Source organism: Boleophthalmus pectinirostris, unplaced genomic scaffold, assembly GCF_026225935.1.
Source record: "Boleophthalmus pectinirostris isolate CB_2022bp ecotype Guang Dong unplaced genomic scaffold, ASM2622593v1 HiC_scaffold_3, whole genome shotgun sequence".
Classification (NCBI taxonomy): domain Eukaryota; kingdom Metazoa; phylum Chordata; class Actinopteri; order Gobiiformes; family Gobiidae; genus Boleophthalmus; species Boleophthalmus pectinirostris.
Genome location: NW_026571299.1, coordinates 13,321,617 through 13,341,271, shown reverse-complemented (window position 1 = coordinate 13,341,271; position 19,655 = coordinate 13,321,617). Strand labels below are relative to the sequence as shown.

Sequence of the window (19,655 nt, the reverse complement as noted above, 5' to 3'; positions counted from 1 at the left end):
AATCCTAAAAATGATGTGCACCCCCTGCTGTGCGCTACATTATGTTTCTTTAACATACTGATAGCTGACAACAGAAGTAGGTTACACCGTATATGAAAGAAAGAACAGCCGCCACTCATCATCCCGTCGACCCACTGACTCACTGTGCGCTCAGTGTGTTTGTTCACATCCCATTATCACCTCAAATTCAGCATCTCGTAACCTGCTTGCACCTGGATCGATAAATCTGGCCCATATGGTTTTACTTCAGGCCTGTCAAATTTATTTCCTTTTCACAAACAGAGCAGGAGCATGTCTTGGGAGTGACTAACAGAGGCTATCCCTGGAATCTGATTGGCCACCCCACTCAGAAATACAATACACTGAAGGTATTATTTAACAACATTTTATTATTATTCTTTATTCACTAAGTGCAGGAAATTTGGTGATCAACTCAAGACATGGTGCCAACTTTGGGTCACAGTGAAAAAAGTCTGCACACGACTTTAAAAAAAAACAAACTAAACATATATGTGATATCTATCTATGTGTTAAGAACTGTTTTATTAAGATCATTGTTATTTTAGCTTCTGTCTGAAAAGTTCTGTTCGAGTCATAACAGCTCAATGTTTGGTATGAATGTGTAGAAATCTGAAACCTCTGCTCCATTCGATCGGATGTGCATGTGATTTTTAGCTTTTACAAATTGAGTTTTCGGTGGTGACACATGTTTTTATAATTTTCACAGCAGCACACAGACAGGTGTTTTGTGAAATATTAGCCTCTGGGATAACACTGCTGGAGGGACAGAGTGAAAACAGCCTCATTATGAAGCAGGTGGGACTTCTCAAACACGTCAGAATAATGGAATAACATGGAGCCATTGAAAAAGTAGTAAATGTGCCAACAGTTGTCACCATTAACAACATCCGAAAATGATATATACTTTCCAAATTCATTGTTAGAGCCAAATTGCCCTCTTTGCGTTTGAAGAATTAAACGTGCACTGTGTAAGTTCCTAGTGGAGGGTCCTTTACATGCTTGTCTCCATGGAGATGTTATTTATTTGCCTTGAATGTTCCACAATAGGGCATTAAACATTTGTCTCTTGCGTTTGTTCAATTATACGTCTTACATTACATTGAAGCTCCAGTAAATTTCATTTTCACTTTAAAGCAAAACTGACTCCTGTGAGCTTTAAACCATGTTATAATCTTACTACCTCCTCAAAAACATACCTGGAGTTGTGTTTCGTTTCATTCACACATGTTTAATTGGATCTGATAATTCTGCATTATTAATCTGTCTGCATCTCCACAGCTCAAAATGCTCTGTTCTACCTTGTCATGTAGTCGTAGTTTTCAAGTTAACAGCTAATATTTACCAAGACTGACAATACCAGGGGGGACTTGCAAGTCGTGACTTGGACTCAAGGACTATTTTTATGACTTGAGACTTGACTTGATAAAATGCACTAAAACTTGGGGCTTGACTCGGATTTGAGGCCTGTGACTTGAGAAGCACTTTTAAATCTTAATTATTTCTATTCTGACCATAATGATTCACACTAAGATCTTGTCAAGACATTTAAAAAGGAAAAATGAACATTTCTACAACTCTTACATACTCTATAAATACTCAAATATAAATATACTATGATTTTATAAGTACAATTTATCTTGAAAGTCATAAAAAGTCAAATCTAAGATATTTGGTTCTTTGGTTTAAAGACTTGAAATGATTTGAAGCTCAAAGCAGAGGATTGGACTTGACATGGATTTATGGGCCAGTGACTTGGGACTCGACTTGGCCTTGCCTGTATTTGATTTAGGACTTGACTCAGACTTGAGGTCAAAGACTTGAGACTTGCAAAACAATGACTTGGTCCCACCTCTGGCTTGTAGTGAATGGAGTTTAAAAACACAGTGGAGCACTTCCTGCATTACCACAACATCACAAAGTGGAACAGACTGTTTTTAGTTTGAGAAAATAAGTAAATATGCAGGTTTTGTGTTTTAAACATGTGTGAATGAAACCAAATACAACTCCTGGCAACATATCTGGAGTTGAGTTTGATGAGGAAACAACATTATAACAGATCAGAAAGCGTAGGCCCTTTAAAAATAATATTTTTTTTAAAGTATGAAGAAACAAGCTAAGTCATTTCAGTTTCATTTCTGTTGTGAGCATGTAAGCATTTTACTTATTTTATGAGGTCCCATTTCTCACAATAATGTGTTCTACAGAAATCAATTGGCAGTTTTAACATATGAGTCATTAAAGCGCCTGTAACCAATTTCTTTTCCATGTACATTAGTAAAATGTGTCTTGCCTCAGTGCAGATATATTACATAAGCGACTCTTGAGGTCAGAGTAAATGTGCTACGTGCTATCTGCATCTAATTATAGTAGTAGGATAATAGTAGTACACTAATATTATAAAGCATTATATTTGTGGCAAGGTAGCTGATCATGTGGATCCTCCAAGTGTTACATATTGTTAGAGAATCAGGAAGTGCACGCTTAGGATGCTAGTTGTTGTTAGTGTTACCATGACAGCAAAACTCAGCTAAGGTCATCTTTGGATCACTGCAAACTGTTTAAAATGGACTAGATCTCTTTTTTGTGTTTTAAAGGTCCTATATTACACAAATTGACTCTTGTGAGCTTTAAGTAATCTTATAATGCTGTTAACTCATCAAAAACACACTTGGAGTTGTGTTCTTTTATTTTTAGTCTGTGTACACCTCCAAAGCTCAAAATGCTCTGCTCCACCTTGTGATGTCATGTAGTGTTAGTTTTCAAGTTAACAACAACCTTTTACCTTCATTCCAGGCCTGAATTGACCCAAATGATTCAAGTGAAGGTTTGTAGAGTATAAAATACACTGAAGCACTTCCTGTATTATCACACGACATCACAAGGTGGATCAGAGTGTTTTCCATTTGAGAAAAGAACCTAAATGTGCAGGGTTTGTGTGTTAAACATGTGTGAATGAAGCAAAACACAACTCCAGGTCTGTTTGTGATGAAGAAACAACATTATAACATAGATCAGAAAATAGCACAATATGGGCCCTATAAGACAGTAAAAATAGAAAGAGCGCCTTTAATGGTGACTCTATTCTTGCACAGTTCTGTTTATAGAGGCTAATGTTGTTAGTAACCACAGCAGTATTTTGTGCCAGGTCATTGACTTATCTGGCACTTTTGTTGTTCCTGGGTTAATTCAGTAAAAGAGGTGGGAGTCGGAAAACAAAGTATAATTTTTACTGTAAAAGATATCTTCCCCATGAGTCAAATATACTGGATTTAGGCATGACTTATATTCTCCAGAAATAAAATATACCCACTGGAGAAGTTGTGGTTTTTTTTGTTTTTTTGTTTTCAGATAAATGGACTTGTAATCGAGTAGTGTTTTGTTACTTAAGTGAAAGTAAAAGCATTACATGACAAAAATCTACTTAAGTAAAACTATTGAAGTACCCGTTTATAAATGTACTTTGCAGAGATTTTTTGAACAGTTAAAGAATCAAATGTAGTGATTTTTATCAAGAGTTTAGATGATTTTAAATGATTCAAATGATTTCTTAATTCATCTAGCTGCTTTTGTGTTTTTGTATATGAGGTTTGCTCGAAGTTCAGATGTTAAAAATGCTAAAAATACATGTCAATCATTTCAGCAGGTCTCAAACATAAATAAAAGTACTTTTTACTTCAGTCCAGATCTAAAATGTGGTGGAGTAGTACCAATAAGTACCAAAGTACCAATACCTGCTCTCAAATGTTTATTCTAAAGCTTTGAAACAGAGGTTGTTCAATGGCCAAATATATCACCATGTCTAACCAAATAACTTTTTTTTTTTTTTTTTTTATTAAGGGGTTGTTGGTTTAACTCTCTAACTCTTGACTTCGAACTTTAAATGAACTGTTTGAAATGAATTGTGTGAATAGTGAGTGTACAGTGAGTGTGTTGTATGTATAGTGAGTGTGCTGGTGTTATGTACTTTTGTGTGATTGTAGTTGTACTTTTCCCTGTACTGTAGATGATTTCAGATCAACTTGCCAAGGGACTGAAGTTTAGTAATATGTGCTGTCCTTTTAAAAATAAATAAATAAGAAATAAGAAAAATGTAGTGAAGTAAAAGTAAGTAATTCCAGTGGAAAAATGTACTTAAGCAAAGTAAAGATGCCTAAAAACTGTACTGAAAATATTGTATTTTTTCTTTTGTACTTTGTTACTTTCCACCACTGTTCTTCACTAGAAAACATTTACTCAAAATATTATTCTTAATATGTGCTTTTTGATACATGTAATCATTTGGTATTCACTATAAGGGCCTTTCTAAAATCTAGCATGGATTCAAGCTGCTGTTCCTGACTTTTATTTCTTCTAGGTCACAATGCAATGTAATATAAAATCAGCTATTTGAGGGCCTGCATGAGAACGCTTGAGGATTAAAACAATAAAATATTTTATCGGAGTGCCTTTCGTTTAGACGGTGACGGCGTTTTTGGGGCTTAAAAACACAAAAATCTGAAACCACCCTACAGAGTGGAAAAGTTGAATACCCAAGACGCAAAACTCTGGTCAGATCTGCTCACGTCGCGTACGCGTTTACGTCACATGCATACAGTACACAGAAAGAAACACGTTGGATGGCATGCATACCCAGTCGAATTCCACACACTTTTGCATCACCATATGCATGCAGATTTGCTCCCAAAAACGCTTGTGTAAACGCGGAATAAGAAGTGAAGACGCGATGCCACTTTTGCGTTTTCTGTTCAAACCGTCATCATATAAACATGGCCTGAGAAAGAAAACTTGAAGGGTAAACACTTGAAGGGTATCACCTATGCATTCATGAGTCATTTTCCAATCAGGCACGATTTGAAAAACTTCTTTATCAAAATCAGAGAGAAGAGGCTGATACATGTTCTTCACTCATGGTTCAAAATGTGAATACAGCCCTTTAATACAGTTTTGTCCTTATTTGCACTTGCGCTCTGTCGGCGAATTAAGTTCCTAGCAGATAAATAAAGTGATTTTGATTAGCTTTAGCTTAATCATAATGTGTTTTAGTGTCATGCATTTCCTCCATCCTTAATCAACACAACAAGCAAGACACAACATTTGGGAATCATATTTTGTGACGAAACTCCTTATCTTCCAAAACTGTGGTGAGAGAGAGAGCTAGTTTTGGAAGGCATGTTTCTATCAGAATATGTGATTGTCCAGGGACTTATTATGACTAAAGGGAGGGAAGAGAGACGGTTGAGTAAGATTTGTGATTTCTCTGTAAACACACTGTTTATGGGGCTGTTAAATGTTAGTAATCCACAGAATATAATCGGGCCTTGAGAGTTTCATAGTGATAAAAGAGCAGTGCTTACGTTCTTGTGTTGTTGATAAAGCACTTACGATATTGAATAATGTGATTTCTTTGGCTCTGCGTAGGGAACTCAAATGGTCTGTGTGATAAAAGGTTCCAACAAAACCCCGCTGGGCGATTTGTACAAAACACTAGATGCAAATTTGGCAGATATAGCATGGTAGATAACATTAGAATAAAGTACATTGTAGTATAGTTTGCTAATTGAATAAGTTACGGCATTCAGGTGGCACATTTGCTATTAGAAATGTAACAATAACCAAAATATCTTGATGCTGTATCATCAAAAGTCTCACAAAAATATCGTGGGCCATCACAAAGTATCGAATTACAACTTAAATTCATTGTTTTGGTGCAGCAACAGCTAAAATCTGAGAGAACTACATATACCATGATCCTTTGCTCAGTTTCAGTCCAATCTAAATGATGAAATAACTGTCTTAATTTGTTGCATTATGACAGAAAAGTAGCATATTCACACTTTTGTTAGCCTCCACAAAATATCGTGAAAATATTGTACCAACAGATTTGGATATCGTTAAATCCCTATATGCTTTAGAGCTTAAGATGGAACATAAATATACTGCCGTTGCCATGGAAAAGGAAAAAAAAAAGAAAAGTGCAATGGCCCCATGACTTTCCTGGTGCCAGTCATGGAAACAGCTCGTGTCAGGTCCAGGGCACAGAGCCACATCACTTCCTGCATTTTCATGGAGTTTATTACATTTGTATTTGTACATTTTAGAGTGAAATAAACCTTTCAAATAAAAATAGCAAGGGATGCACAATTACGCAGACCATTTATTTGAGAAATAACTGCACTTAGACCGGATTTTTCAAATGTTCCGAACATAGTTGCTCAGAGCAGTCGACCATTTTGACTCACTACACTCTTTGGCAAAGTTTGGGCCAATCAAAGTAGATGGAGCGCATGAGTTTGGCAGAAAACAAAGTTCCTATTGGACACTTGTTTTCACTATGTCATCATGTAGCATGCATGTGACGTAGGATAATGCCAGAAATATGCTCAGAAAGCGGCATCTGTCAGCTTTTTAAGGAAAGTAAGTTTCTATCTTTTATGCTTGGAAAGTTATGTGCGGTTATATAAACATATTCCCAGGTACATGAACTGAACCAACCCAAAAATCAGCACACACACAGAGCTGGTAACATGACTGAACGCTTTGTGCTCAAAAATAAAATAAATACATAAACTGACATCATAATAACAGTTATTATTCCTATTGTAGTGCAACTTTTTATAGATCATTTCCATGTGCGCACTCCCGCTCTCAGTTTGAACCATTTTAAAGAAATCTGAGCTTTGGTAATTTCTCTTTGTGACTAGTTTGTTGTTAAAATGAGTTCTTCCATTGGCTTCTGTCATCAGTGGTGGGCATTTTACTTTAAAAAGTATTTAGTTACTTGTTACTAGTTAGAGACTCCGCCCACCCAACTTCTTCTGCCAGTCATGTTGGCCCTGCTCTCTCCTGAGGTCTCCCTGCTCCTGCTGATGATGTGCGTCTGTCCACTGCATGAAGTCTGACACTGTGGCGCCTCATTCAACCCAGTTGTAACGTGCCAATGTGCTTTCCCGATAATGACAACGGCGTTGTAACGATGGGAAGTGTAATTAATTACAGTACTTCATTACCAAAAATGTAGCACCGTTACTAGTGCTGTTATACTTAAACGCCGTTATTCCCAACACTGTCTGTCATACAAACACATATGTTTTGAACAGCTCTTTGAAATGAACAGATCCAACAGATTCGGATCTCACAAGGAGCCAAAAGCCCCATCATTAAAAGGCTCTCATAGACATAAAGTATATCGGTAAAATTGTAAATGGTCATGCAGCTCTTTAACCTTCAAGATGTCTTAATATTTGAAATTTGTATATTGGAAGAATGAATGGAAAATTGACTTCCAGATCTGGATCAGGCGGCCTCTGTTGGGCTCCGCAGACCAATACATCCCCACTACACTCATTCATTCTGCTGGAGTCCATCTGCTCTTAATCTACTTCACATTTGTCACTGTGGTGTGCAGCGCTCGTGACCGTACAGACAGTGACACAAATGAGAACAGACACAAAGCAATCACTCTCTCATAGAAAATAAACTAAAGCTGTGAGCCTCCCAGACTGTAGGGGTCACTGGATGGATATGTTTGGGTTAGTGACACAACAGTGGCTCGTGCTGGGCTGTAGTGGCCCCAAGTCAATCAATCACTTTAATTCAGCTTTATTTGTATAGGTCTTTACAACAGGAACAACTGAACCAAGGTGCTTCCAAGTTAAACTCATATACAAAACAATAATAATACAAAAACAGAATATTAACTCAGAGAAATCACAGTAAGTGTTAAAAGCAATTGTGAACAAATGAGTCTTTAGTAGTGATGACTGTAACTCATGAGGCAAACCAGTCTCTCACACAGATATGAAGGTGCAAATCTGTACATAGCTTTAGAGGGTTTAAAGAGCCCATATTACTCTATTCTCTGATTTACAGTATGTTTTTTCCTCATTACAAACATATCTGGAGTTAGGTTTTGTTTATTTCACTCATGTTTATCACACAAATCCTGCATATTTAGGCTGAGTTCTTCTCTCAAACTGAAAACGCTTCTTCAATGCTCTTCCATCTTCTGATGTCATGTGGTAATACAGGAAGTGCTCCACTGTGGCCATTGTGTCCTTATGCAAGACACTTCACCCACATTGCCTAGTATGAAAGTGGCGTGTGTGTGTGTGAGTGATGGTGGTGGTCGGAGTGGGGTGGGGTGCAATCGGGGGCTCACTTCCATCAGTCTGATCCAGGCCAGCTGTAACTACAATAGTACACTACACTATTTGTCAAAATTTTTACACCTAATATTTCCAGTTATTTATTGCAGAATCAAAAGTTTAGAATACATTTTGGTCAACAGTAAACAGTAGAAAACTGGAAAAAGTGTGGTGTTCTAAAACTTTTGACCGGTAGTGTAGTTTACCACCACCAAGTGTAGAGTGACTGAATAATAAACTGTAACGCGTCTTTGAGTGTCCAGAAAAACGCTATATAAAACTGATGCATTACTATTATTATTATTATTCACTGTGTTTTTAAACTCCATATTTGGATGATTTCAGCCCTGGAATGGTCAGTCCCTGCTGAATAAAAAGTAAAACATAGCTGTTAACTTGAAAACTACAGCTTCATGACATCAGGAGGTGGAACATTTTGAGCTTCGTATATGCAGACAGACTAATAATGCAGGATTACCCAAACATGTGTGAAAGAAAATAACACATGGTATGTTTCTGAGGAGGTGACAACATTCTAACATGGCTTAAAGCTCACAGGAGTCAATTGTGCTTTATATAGGACCTTTAAGAAAGTATCTCGCAGACTGACCCCACAAAAGTTTGCATTGTTCGGAGATTGAACCGCCAACTACTTTTCGGTTTTCACTCTGAGCTATTGTCAGGCCTGTGAATACCTGGACATCTATCATTACATTCCCCCATTTATTTACAGTTATAAAATTGCGATTGCTAATCTATTAAACATTTAAAACAAAGTCCATGTTTGATTGTATTGTGAATGTACAGATGAACAGGTCCGTAGAAAGATAAAGCTAAACATTTGGACATATGTACCGGTAAAATGTGAGCACATGGAGTCTTGGTGAGAGACGACTGCGTAACATTACCTACATATGTCCTAATATATTTACTCTGATAATAAATATGGCAGTGTATGACGAGGTGTTGCCATAACATGTTCGAGGTGTGTTTGCACAGATGGAGCTGGACGGATGCCACTGGTTGATAAAAGCATTAGCAGATGATAGACAGTGAGAAAAAGGCGTCCAAGTTCGACACTAGAATGAAGTCAGTGTAAGAGAAGTGTGAAAGGGAAGTAATGACAAAAGATGACAAAAGATTAGTATTAGTATTTTCACTGGCAATGTTAACAAATTGGTCAGAAGGGGTATTATGCAAAACTGACTTTTTGGAGCTTTCTACTAATGTTGTTCCCTCATCAAAAACATGCCTGATGGAGTTTTATATGTCATCCATGCGTGTCTGGGTAATCTAGTGATCTCTCTCTAGATCAGTTACAAGCAATACAAGAGACCACAAGCCTATGTAACCTTAGCTCCCGCACGGAAATTTTACATAAATATACAGAAGCAGGATGCAAAACAATAGGGGTGTAACGATATCCAAGTTGTCACAATACGATATCGTCACGGTATGAACCTCACGGTATGATATTTATTGTGATATCGTGTGAAAGCTCACAAAATATGGTTGGGAGGCTCACGATTAGGGATGTAACAATATCCAAGTCTCTCAGTACGATATTTTCACGATATACATCTCATGATACGATATTTATTGCGATATACTGTGGAGGCTAAACAGCTGTTAATATGCAGTTTTTTCCTCTTAAAATACCTTGACAAGACTTAATCCAAAGAACTAAGACTTAAAAGTGCTTAGAACTGACTTCTTCATGTAGTCTGCACTGAAATGGTGCAAAGGATCATGGTCTATGTAGTTTCCTCTGTCTTTTTTTTAGCTATTGCTGCACCATAACTCTTAGTTTAAGCAACTTGTCCACGATATTATTGTGAGATCTTTGATGATACGATAGCACAATATTTTGGTTATTGTTACATCTCTACAAAACAATCGACTACAACTTCACAAACGTGATGTGATGTGGAGTAGTTTAATTAGCAGAATGCACACCGATTATTTTGATAAACGTTCTGAAGGGGGAGTGACTTATTGAGGAAGGGAGACTCAGGACATTAAAAAATAAACTGGAACAACATTTTAATACGTTGTTTTCAACAAATATTGCACTTTCAAAACAATAGAAGCTAAAATGGTGATAGAGTAAATAGAGTAAATGGATGTGCTGATGTTGCGGAGGGGTTTGCTTTTTTCTTTAAGTACTGGTTCCAGATAGTTAGTGTCCCAGATTCCAGACAGTTAGTATAAGTTTCCAGATTCCAGATGGTTAGTTGTAAAAAAAAAAAAAAAAAGATAATTCTGTCACAGATAGTAATTTCAAGACCCAACTGTGTTTAGGTTAGCTTCGTGGGTGAGTAGGTTGGTGGGTGGACGGGGGATTTGTAATTGCATTTTTTTTGTATGAAAAGCGCTCTATAAATAAAGTTTGATTGACTGATTTATTGAAAAATTATGTGTAAAAATTGCTACACATACAATATCCCCTATAAATGTATGAGTACATGTAGATCAAATTAAATACTAAAACATCTGTAGGTGCAGACTGGACACATCAGCCTGTCAAACCTGTTTCCAATGGAGAACCTTTGCTTATCCAACAGAGCTGGAAAGATGGATTCTGACTCAGCACGAAACTTGGACAACGCAATGCCAAAACAAATGTTTGGAGTCAGATGAGCTGCAGATTGCCATATATCAAACCATTTAAAATACAATCACACAGCGAAATCTCAAAGTGTTTGTCCTTTGACACAAAAGACGTTAATAAATTATACAATTCAGCTGACAAAACGGCTGATTATTATAACATGTGCTAGGAAATAATACAGCTAAAACGATCTCAAACTACATCATCACGTGAAAAAAAAAAAGAGCGTGTCAAGTCTATAACAAAAAACAAAACAAAACAAAAAACAAAACACCTGGTTTAAGAATGAGAGACATGTCAAAGAAAAATGCAGTGATATCAATTCTCACACTAATTATCAGGGTGTTCCAGTATTGATTGCACAATTGTGGGGGAGTTTTGTAGAAATGGTTTCTCAATTACTTTCACTGCTCTCATATTGTAATGATTAAAGGTTTAAATAGTGTTAATTAAAGGAGCAGTATGCAGCTTTTCTGGCAGAGGGTCGATCATTAGCTGGTCTCTATAGTGACAAGTAGACCGAGGTGGGACTAAGTTGTTGTTTTGCAAGTCTCAAGTAAGTTTACGAGTCAAGTCCCAAGTTAAAGACAGGCAAGTCGAAGTCAAGTCTGGCCCATAAGTCCAAGTCAAGTTCAGGTCGTCCGCTTAGAGCTTCAAGTAATTTCAAGTCTTTAAACCAAAGTACCAAATATAGCTTAGACTTTTGCAATTTATGACTTTTAAACTAAATTGTACTTAAAAAGTGGTATGTTTATATATGAATATCTATATAAGAGTTGTAGAAATTGTATTTTTTCCTTTTTACCTGTCTTGACAAGATCTTAGTGTGAATCATTATGGTCAGAACAGAAAGAATTCAGATTTAAAAGTGCTAAATGACCGTTATTTTGTCATGTCATTCTCTGTGATTCCCTCTGTTTTACTGTATTGTACTATATATTACTGTACAGTGTATTACTGTAGTACATTTGAGGATACCATATCACAGCACCGCATTTATCAACTGTAAAGAGAAAAGTATTTTCTAAAAACATGTGGCATGACCGGCTTTGAGGGTCTAGGCTGCAGGTGCTCTTACCTGGCGTTCCGTGGCGCTGCGCTGGTGGGCTATTTAAGCGCTCCCTTCTCAGTCGTTCCCCCTTTTGGCTCACACGCTCTTCCGGGCCTCTCCTTGTGGCCGCTCTGTCCTCCCGCTCAGGTAACTTCACTTTGTAACTTCCATGGCCGTTATATCCAAATTGCCATCCACGTCTCTTTTTAGTGCCGCTGCTTGGCCACTGCTTGGCCGGTGCTCTGCACCGCATCAGTCCCTCGCTCCTCCGAGTCGCGGAGCACCTAGGGCGCGCTTTCATCTCCTCTGACCAAGGTAATGCACGCCCGATACTCCTCCACTCATTCATCCGTGCCCATACTTTAACCGGTGTCTCTCGGTAGCTCCACGGGTAAGACGAGTGAATCCCTCCCCATTGCGCTTGGCTGTGCGCCGCCGTGTCCCGTAAACCGCGGCGGCAGGTAACCAAAACCCTATTCCCACGTGCTACCTGTGCCAAACAATTCTCAAAATTGTCTGTTTATAGCGTGTGCCGGTCCACATTGTTGGACCACGTCTGGACGCAGATATTCTATGTAGAGTTGCCTTCAATTCAGCCTGGGGATTGCGCACTGTCACACTCAACCACGGTATGTTCGGCCCAGATCCTTACGCTGCAGGCTCTGAGTTTAATCCCAAAATTTAACTTTTCAGGTGTCGGCGGGGGCCTGCAGCGGCGTGAGGACACCACCTCTGCTGTTTTGCTTTTAGTTTTATTTTGTTTCGCTTTTAGTTTTATTTTGTTTTGCCCTGTTTTGTTTGTTGTGTTCTGTTTGCTTTGTTTCAGTTTTGCTTTGGGTTTTGGGGTTTTTGTTTTGCACTTTCAATATTGTGTACCTGTTCACCCACTGTAGTGTTTTACTGGTTGTCTATTTTTATGAATGTAGCTACTTTTTAGCATTTAAATCTGTCTTTGAAAACAACAGAAAATCAATAAAGATTGTGTAATTGATGGAACCTGGCTCCCTCTCCCTCTGATATACTTACCTGTGTGCCTTACATTTACTTAATTTCCCCAAACTAGATTTGGGGTGGCGTTGTTGCAGCAACATATTATCATACTTAAACAATTCCCGGAGCGTTAACCCCTCGGTTGCCACATACTTATATATATTTTTAGGAGAAGCATCAAGTCTTCTCAAGTCACAAGGCTCAAGTCAGAGTCAAGTCCCAAGTCATTGACCTTCAAGTCCAAGTTGAGTCCCAAGCCTTAGTCCATTTTTGTCAAGTCTCAAGTCATAAAAATATTGACTCAAGTCTGACTCGAGTGCAAGTCAAAACTTGCAAGTCCCCACCTCTGCAAGTAGGTAACGCCACCAAGCAAAGATACAGGTCAGATCTGTGAAGAGACAGGCATGCTCACTGTATGAATGCATGTTTTTCAATGTATTTTCAGCAATAAAAACACCTGCAATTGAAGAAATGCATAGATAAGTTTATTGCCATATTGTGAAAGATTCCACCAAAGTAATATCTCCATGGAGACAAGCAGGCTGAGGGCTCCCCACCAGAAAAGTTGCATAGTGCACCTTTATTATCAGTTTCATTATGTTGGCTTCACTGAAATGATGCAAGGGGTTATTGTTTATGTCAGTGTTTCTCAAGTATAATTTTAAGCATGTTTTGTTTTTTTGTTTTTTTCCTCATTCTAGACCTGGTTCAGCCCATATTTAGGCCTGAAATAGTCAGAGTTTAGATCTGGTGGTACTCAGAAAGCCAAAAACTATCTTTAGTGGTACTTCATGTGAAACATTTGAGAACCACTGAAGTTCCGTCTGCTTTTAGTGTACTATTTAGACTTCCAAGAATATTGTGAGACTTTTGATATTAAACACTGTAATCTTTCATTCATCCAGGAGTGGTCCAGTGTATAAACGATTTCAGAGGCAGTGTTAGTATAAATCTCATGTCTCAGACCAGCATCATCGAATAAAAAATGGCTTCTGGATGGGAAAATGAAACATCTTGATGTCCAAAACAGTGTCCAGATGATTACCTTTGAGCCCCTTTTGAAATTGAAATATGTTGCATCCCTACGTGGGGTCAACTATCTAGACCCTTTAAATCATTACTCAAATCCAAAAACACGCATATGATTTGGCTCAACTTTCAAATTCTTCTCAAAATTATATTGGACTGTCACTTATAATACGTAACTTTCTCCAGCTGGTCTTTCCTTGCTTAAACCCCCTGCTCGTTTCTGAAGTGAAAGGAGAAAAATGTCTTTCATATGTGAGATACTGATCGAGTTTGCACTACCAGCTGCCCGTAAAGATCTACATGGACCGAAGAAGGAATAAACTTGGATTTGCTGGCTTGTTAGGATGTGATAAAGGCAGATTGTGGTACTTGGCGTAGATCCAGTTGTGTGCGTAGCAGAGAGTTCCAAGAAGCTCCATGTTGCTGTGGTCAGTTTGGCTCGGGTTCAAGAATCACTGGGAATCTCGCATTTAGTGACCTCCTTATGTCCAACACTGTCATCGGGACCTTTAATCTACTTTCCTAGAAGCGTCTAATCTGGTTGATCTCAAATTGTTTTAGCTGTAGGTAGGAATGGGCGATACGAGGATAAAAATTGTACATCGTTTTGACAATATCGTGTTTGTGATTGTGACACTGATTTTGATCACTAAACTCAAGAGCAGGAGACTTATTGTAATAGTTAAGGGTGCATTGTGTAACTTTTCTGGTGGAGGGCCGGTCAAATGCTTTTCTCCATGAAAATGTTATTGCTTTGTCAGAAATGTTTCACAATGTGGCTTTAAACCTTTCTAACATCATGTAAACCAAACCAGGCCAAAGTACTGGTCAGATCTCTGGAGAGTCAACCCTGCTCACAGTGAGAATGCAGTTTTCATAGGTATTTTTGAGCCTTAAATCCAATGAATGAATCAATTTAAAATCTGTTTAATGTCATATTATGGAACATTCGAAGCAGAGCAATGACATATTCATAAAAACAAGAAGGTGATGGACACCAACCGAAAAGTTACACAATGCACCTTTAAAAAGACATCTACATGAAATGTGATAAAACCAAAACTGTGATCTGGCTTTAAGAACTTTTGAATAATTGTGTTTTGATCATTCACAGGTTAAGGATCATTGAAAGGGACAAGGAGTAAAGATTAGACCAGATTTAGACTTGGCAGAGCCTGAACCTGCATTTAGAGGAAACATACCAGTTTTCCCTATTCTCAGAATGTTTTGTTCTCATCTTGAGAACCAAAACACTATATTATAGAATTAAAAAGAAACTTGACCATCATGTCCAATGTTTTTGTAACTAAAGATAAATCATCATTACAACTGGTATCTGTAAAAGCTATACTAATTTGAAAATGTTTCCTTGTATCTTGGGACACAGTTAGATCATGCTTATGTCATTAAAAAGAAAAATCCTTTAAAAAAGGTTAAAAAAGGTCCTTTAAGTCTGGCTAAGACTATAGTTTTAATCCCTGTTTTATAATTTGATGATAATAATTATTTTACTAAAGTGAAATATAATAGAATAAGCTCTTAGTCCCAATACAATTAAATTGTAGAGCCCCAGTGAATCCATGAACTCCTCACTCTAAGCTCGTCTGCTTCCATTGAAACGGTCCACACCAGCTGTGGCCTGACTTATTACATCTTATACTAATATGTACCTAAGTACACCAAATATGTTACAGAGGCTATAGGGGGATTTTAAAAAGCTTGATAGAATCAACTACACACAATTTAAAGTGGGGCTCATTGGTTGAAAACTTGTTTAAAATGAACACTTTCAAAATGAAAACAATGATATCTTAATCAGATGGAAGAGAAAAAAGCGGACACCCTACTTGTAGTAACTGCATTATCAACGTTTTAGGTATTAGGTAAATAACTCTATATCCAATGATCCCCAGAGCAGTGTGGACATATGTAAAAGCGTGTTCTGAACAGAAACAGAGCAGCTTGTTTCCTGTGTTCTGGACAGACTCTGGGCCCTCTGATAACGGCCTGTCTTCTGATCGAACAAATGAGATGGCCTTTTGAACAATGGATTCATCTCACTTATGTCTTCTACGTCTCCTCTTCTAGGACATTTTTCATCATGTTTGGCTTGGGGCCCCCACCATAGGTTCCAGACAACTTGGGACAGCATCCTTTTTTAGGGAGAAAGTTTTAATAAGTGTTAATAATAATAATAACTAGTGTTAATAATTTAGCTTTTTGAGTTTTCTTGCCTGTTAGAAAGTTTTGAGTGTCAGAAAACTTCACTGAAGAACTAAAATAAAATGTGTATAAAAACAAATACCAAGACCAGCTAAACCATTCAACCAAATCACTTACAAATTAAACAAATCTCAACCAAATAAATGAACCAACCAACCAACTACACTAACAAAGCCAAACAATCAAACAACTAAACCGACACCAAGGAACCAAATGAACCAAACAGCCAACTGAAACAGCCCACTAAACCAACCATAACTACACCTCGAAACTAACCAACACCACTGACCACAGACTTTTGATATTTTATTTAGTATTTGAAGAAAAGTGCCTAAAAGGTTCAGAATTAGGTATCAACAAATCCTTCTGTATGATCCATCAAAAAGTTTGGTGTATGAAAGTGCTAACCTCGCACCCCAAGATGAATTCTCGTGATAGTTGCGAGTTCACAAACTCACGAGAATCCATCTTCAGAGAATCCCATTGTAATGTTAATCATTCGGACCAATCACAGAGCACCACTGAGGTTTGTGTGAAAGCCAAAGTCGAAGTGCCCAAACGAACCAAACCAAACATGGCGACACCCACAGACATGCTTCAGTCTATTTTAGCATCATTACAACATGCTTTTAAGAGTGTTAAAATATAGTCAGCATTTATGTTATTAGCTTCTTTTTTCAGACCAAGAGTTTGTTTTCGTACCTGACAGTTTCGACTGCTCAATAGCGGTCTTCCTCTGAGTGGTCACGTGATGTTTCTGTGACATGTCTGGTCAGCTGATTTATACAGGTTTTGGCACAGGTGTGTGAGAGTAAAAAAGCCCGCTCGTCCCGGTTTATAGTCCCGTGGGCACGTTCTCCTTATTTTGATTGCCTCTTTAATCCAGCCTCAGTGTTTGTTTTCCTCTATCCCAATGATGTTTACGTCGTCCCATGGGACTATAAACCAGGAAGAAGCGGCTTTTTTACTCTCACACACCTGGGATACTGTCCTGAGGCAGTCGGACTGCAGATGGCGCTGTCATCCTGCCTCCACTGGCATGAAGACAGTGTCAAAACCTGTTTAAATCAGCTGACCGGACACGTCACAGCAACATCATGTCACCACTCTGAGGAAGACCCCTAGCGAGTAGTCGAAACTGTCAGGTATGAAAACAAACTCTTAGTCTGAAAAAAGAATCTAATAGCATAAATTATCGGAAGACCAAATGAACCTCAAAGTCAACATTATTCATGGATCAGTGTAAGTGTTGTAGTTTCAGTCACCATAAACTCACTGTCCACTCTCTAATATGTTGTTCGACTATAAAAACACACGAGTTGAAAAAGATGAGCCTCGAGTCCTGTTTATTCTGAAATGCATAATATTGGTTAAAGAAACAAACTCACCTGCTTGGAGGACACATCTGATATCATCAACCAACAAATAGTCTTTTAATGAACTTTTAACAGTCTAAATATTTAACTCCAAAAGACTGTTTGTGTTACTGCATTAGTCTTGCTTTTCATTAACTAAACAGCTGCTTCAACTACTTCAAACTTGATCTTGATATCATATGTTGTACTTCTATAGAAAGATGATAAATTTATTCTTTTTACCGTCAGATGCCCTTCCTGTGTGGTCCAATTCCATGACCAGGAACACACCAGGCACACTTAAACTGGTGACCTTCCAGTGGCCAGGCAAAATGCTCTGAATCCCACTACACCACTAACCTCTTTACAAATGGCTACAGTTTAGTTCAATTTCCCCTCCGTGCGTCAACCATAAAATAGGTTATCTGAAATAGCTGACGAGAAAGGCCTCCCAGAGTTGCGTTGCTATCGACTCCAAACCCTCGGTCTGTTTGTATCTCTTCTGGGTAAGTCCTTTAATTACATCCAGTGCCATAAACACAACAACAAACTGTGCATCCTCAGTACACCCAATACATGCACGCTGCCCACTGTCCCTCCTGTCCTCTCTAAACACTCCACTAATGTTCGTATGAAACCGCCTATGTGTTCCTTAGCCCGTAAGAGTTACAATTTTACTGCCTTCTAATGCTGTCTCTTATTTTGTGTGGGATTCTTATGATAATGTGACTATTTTTCTTTTAAAGGTACACTATGTAACTTTTCTGGTGACTGTTCTGCCACCTGTTTGCCTGCATTGAAATGTTATTGCTTGGCCTGGAATGTTCTAGCTTGATTTATCAGCCGGTTTCACTTTGTAGAAACCGTCTGACCTCACAGTGTTAGAATTCGTTTGCTCGACAGTAGGCCGGTACTTTTTTTATTTAACCAATCACTGCTGTTTGCTCATGACGTATGTAATGTGCAGCTAACGGGGCTAACTGATGTATTAAGCTTTTCCCAAATCCCGTAGGAAGAAGGGCAATAACGTCTTTCCCCTTGATAAAATTCACCAAACATTCTCTTTATTTTGGCTTTAAATCCTCGATCTCTGGGACTGTTGCCAACAAAGAATATATGGCGCTTCACTTCGCTTGGCTGGTGCTCGAACTCACAGTTCCGGGGTTTTTGCGACCCGTATAGGGTATTCTGATTCCTGACTTAGTCGCTGGAGAAAAATGAAATTAAGCGGAGGCACTAGGTGGCGCCAACCTGGCTAGGAATGTTCCACAGTATGGCATTAAAAGTGCTTTAGCAGATTTTTACCATCTTAAGTGAGAAAAACAGAACTACTTCATTTTAATTTGTTTGCAGTGGTCCACAGTTATTCCTCACTTACCTTACTTGTTTGTGCACTCTAATGAACCAGTATGGATTTATATGTGCTTTTCACAACTTTCCAGAGACAAGTTTTGCCATCACAGTAAAGCTGACAACACTTAGCATGCAAGAACTTCAAGAAGTAAAGAGCAGCTGTTCATTTGAAAACTACAACTTCAGGACATCACAAGTGTCCGTGTACTATTAGTTCTTTTGAATTTCAATTAAGAAAACGATGAAATGGGAAAACAGTTTGTTATTTCATTATTCTGTTTTAGTGTCAAACAAAAAAAAAATGATTTTGACCTCTATTTCCAATATTTAAAGTTTATTTTGACACCTGTTTCTTGTTATCTTTCTTGCTACTTATTTAGAATTTATTGTTATTTCGAATTTATTATTACTATTTATATTTTTTACTCTTTGTTAGCATATTGTGAGGTGTGAGCGACTGTGTCCAAATAATTTACCCTGTGGATCAATAAAGTTTGTCTAAGTCTAAGTAAAATGCACTTTCTAGCTACTGGAGAATAAAATGCTTTATCATTCGTGTTAGAGATTTTCCATTTCTGTGCTGTACTGAGGGCACACAGCCAGCTCAGTCCTTGTTATCTTAGCCTGAGTCATTAGAGGTGTAATACTCCCTACAACGGAAGCATAACCAGATTGGACTGCACTAGACTAGACTGGCCAACACTATTACTCACTCTTGGGGGTTCATGTCTCCGGATGCTGGGTCGTGAACTGATGTAAATGCATTTCTCCTGCGTTAGAACTCCAGAGTCATGCCTCTTTTTTCAACTCTCGACAACAAAAGGCTTCGAACAATTTATTCTACAACACTTAGATACAGACAGAACACAGCACATACG

The 19,655-nt window shown here is 38.1% G+C and overlaps 1 protein-coding gene and 1 long non-coding RNA gene across 3 annotated transcripts in view; one reads left to right on the top strand and one right to left on the bottom strand.

Annotated features, from left to right (window-relative positions):
* angpt4 (angiopoietin 4) overlaps nucleotides 1-19,655 on the bottom strand; it is an 80,923-nt gene that overhangs the window by 29,077 nt on the left and 32,191 nt on the right. The gene's annotated exons all lie outside the window — the stretch shown is intronic.
* Nucleotides 11,816-12,552, top strand: LOC129411053 (uncharacterized). Its single transcript, XR_008633115.1, has 3 exons — nucleotides 11,816-11,974; nucleotides 12,038-12,142; nucleotides 12,211-12,552. It is a non-coding gene; the product is annotated as an uncharacterized LOC129411053 (long non-coding RNA).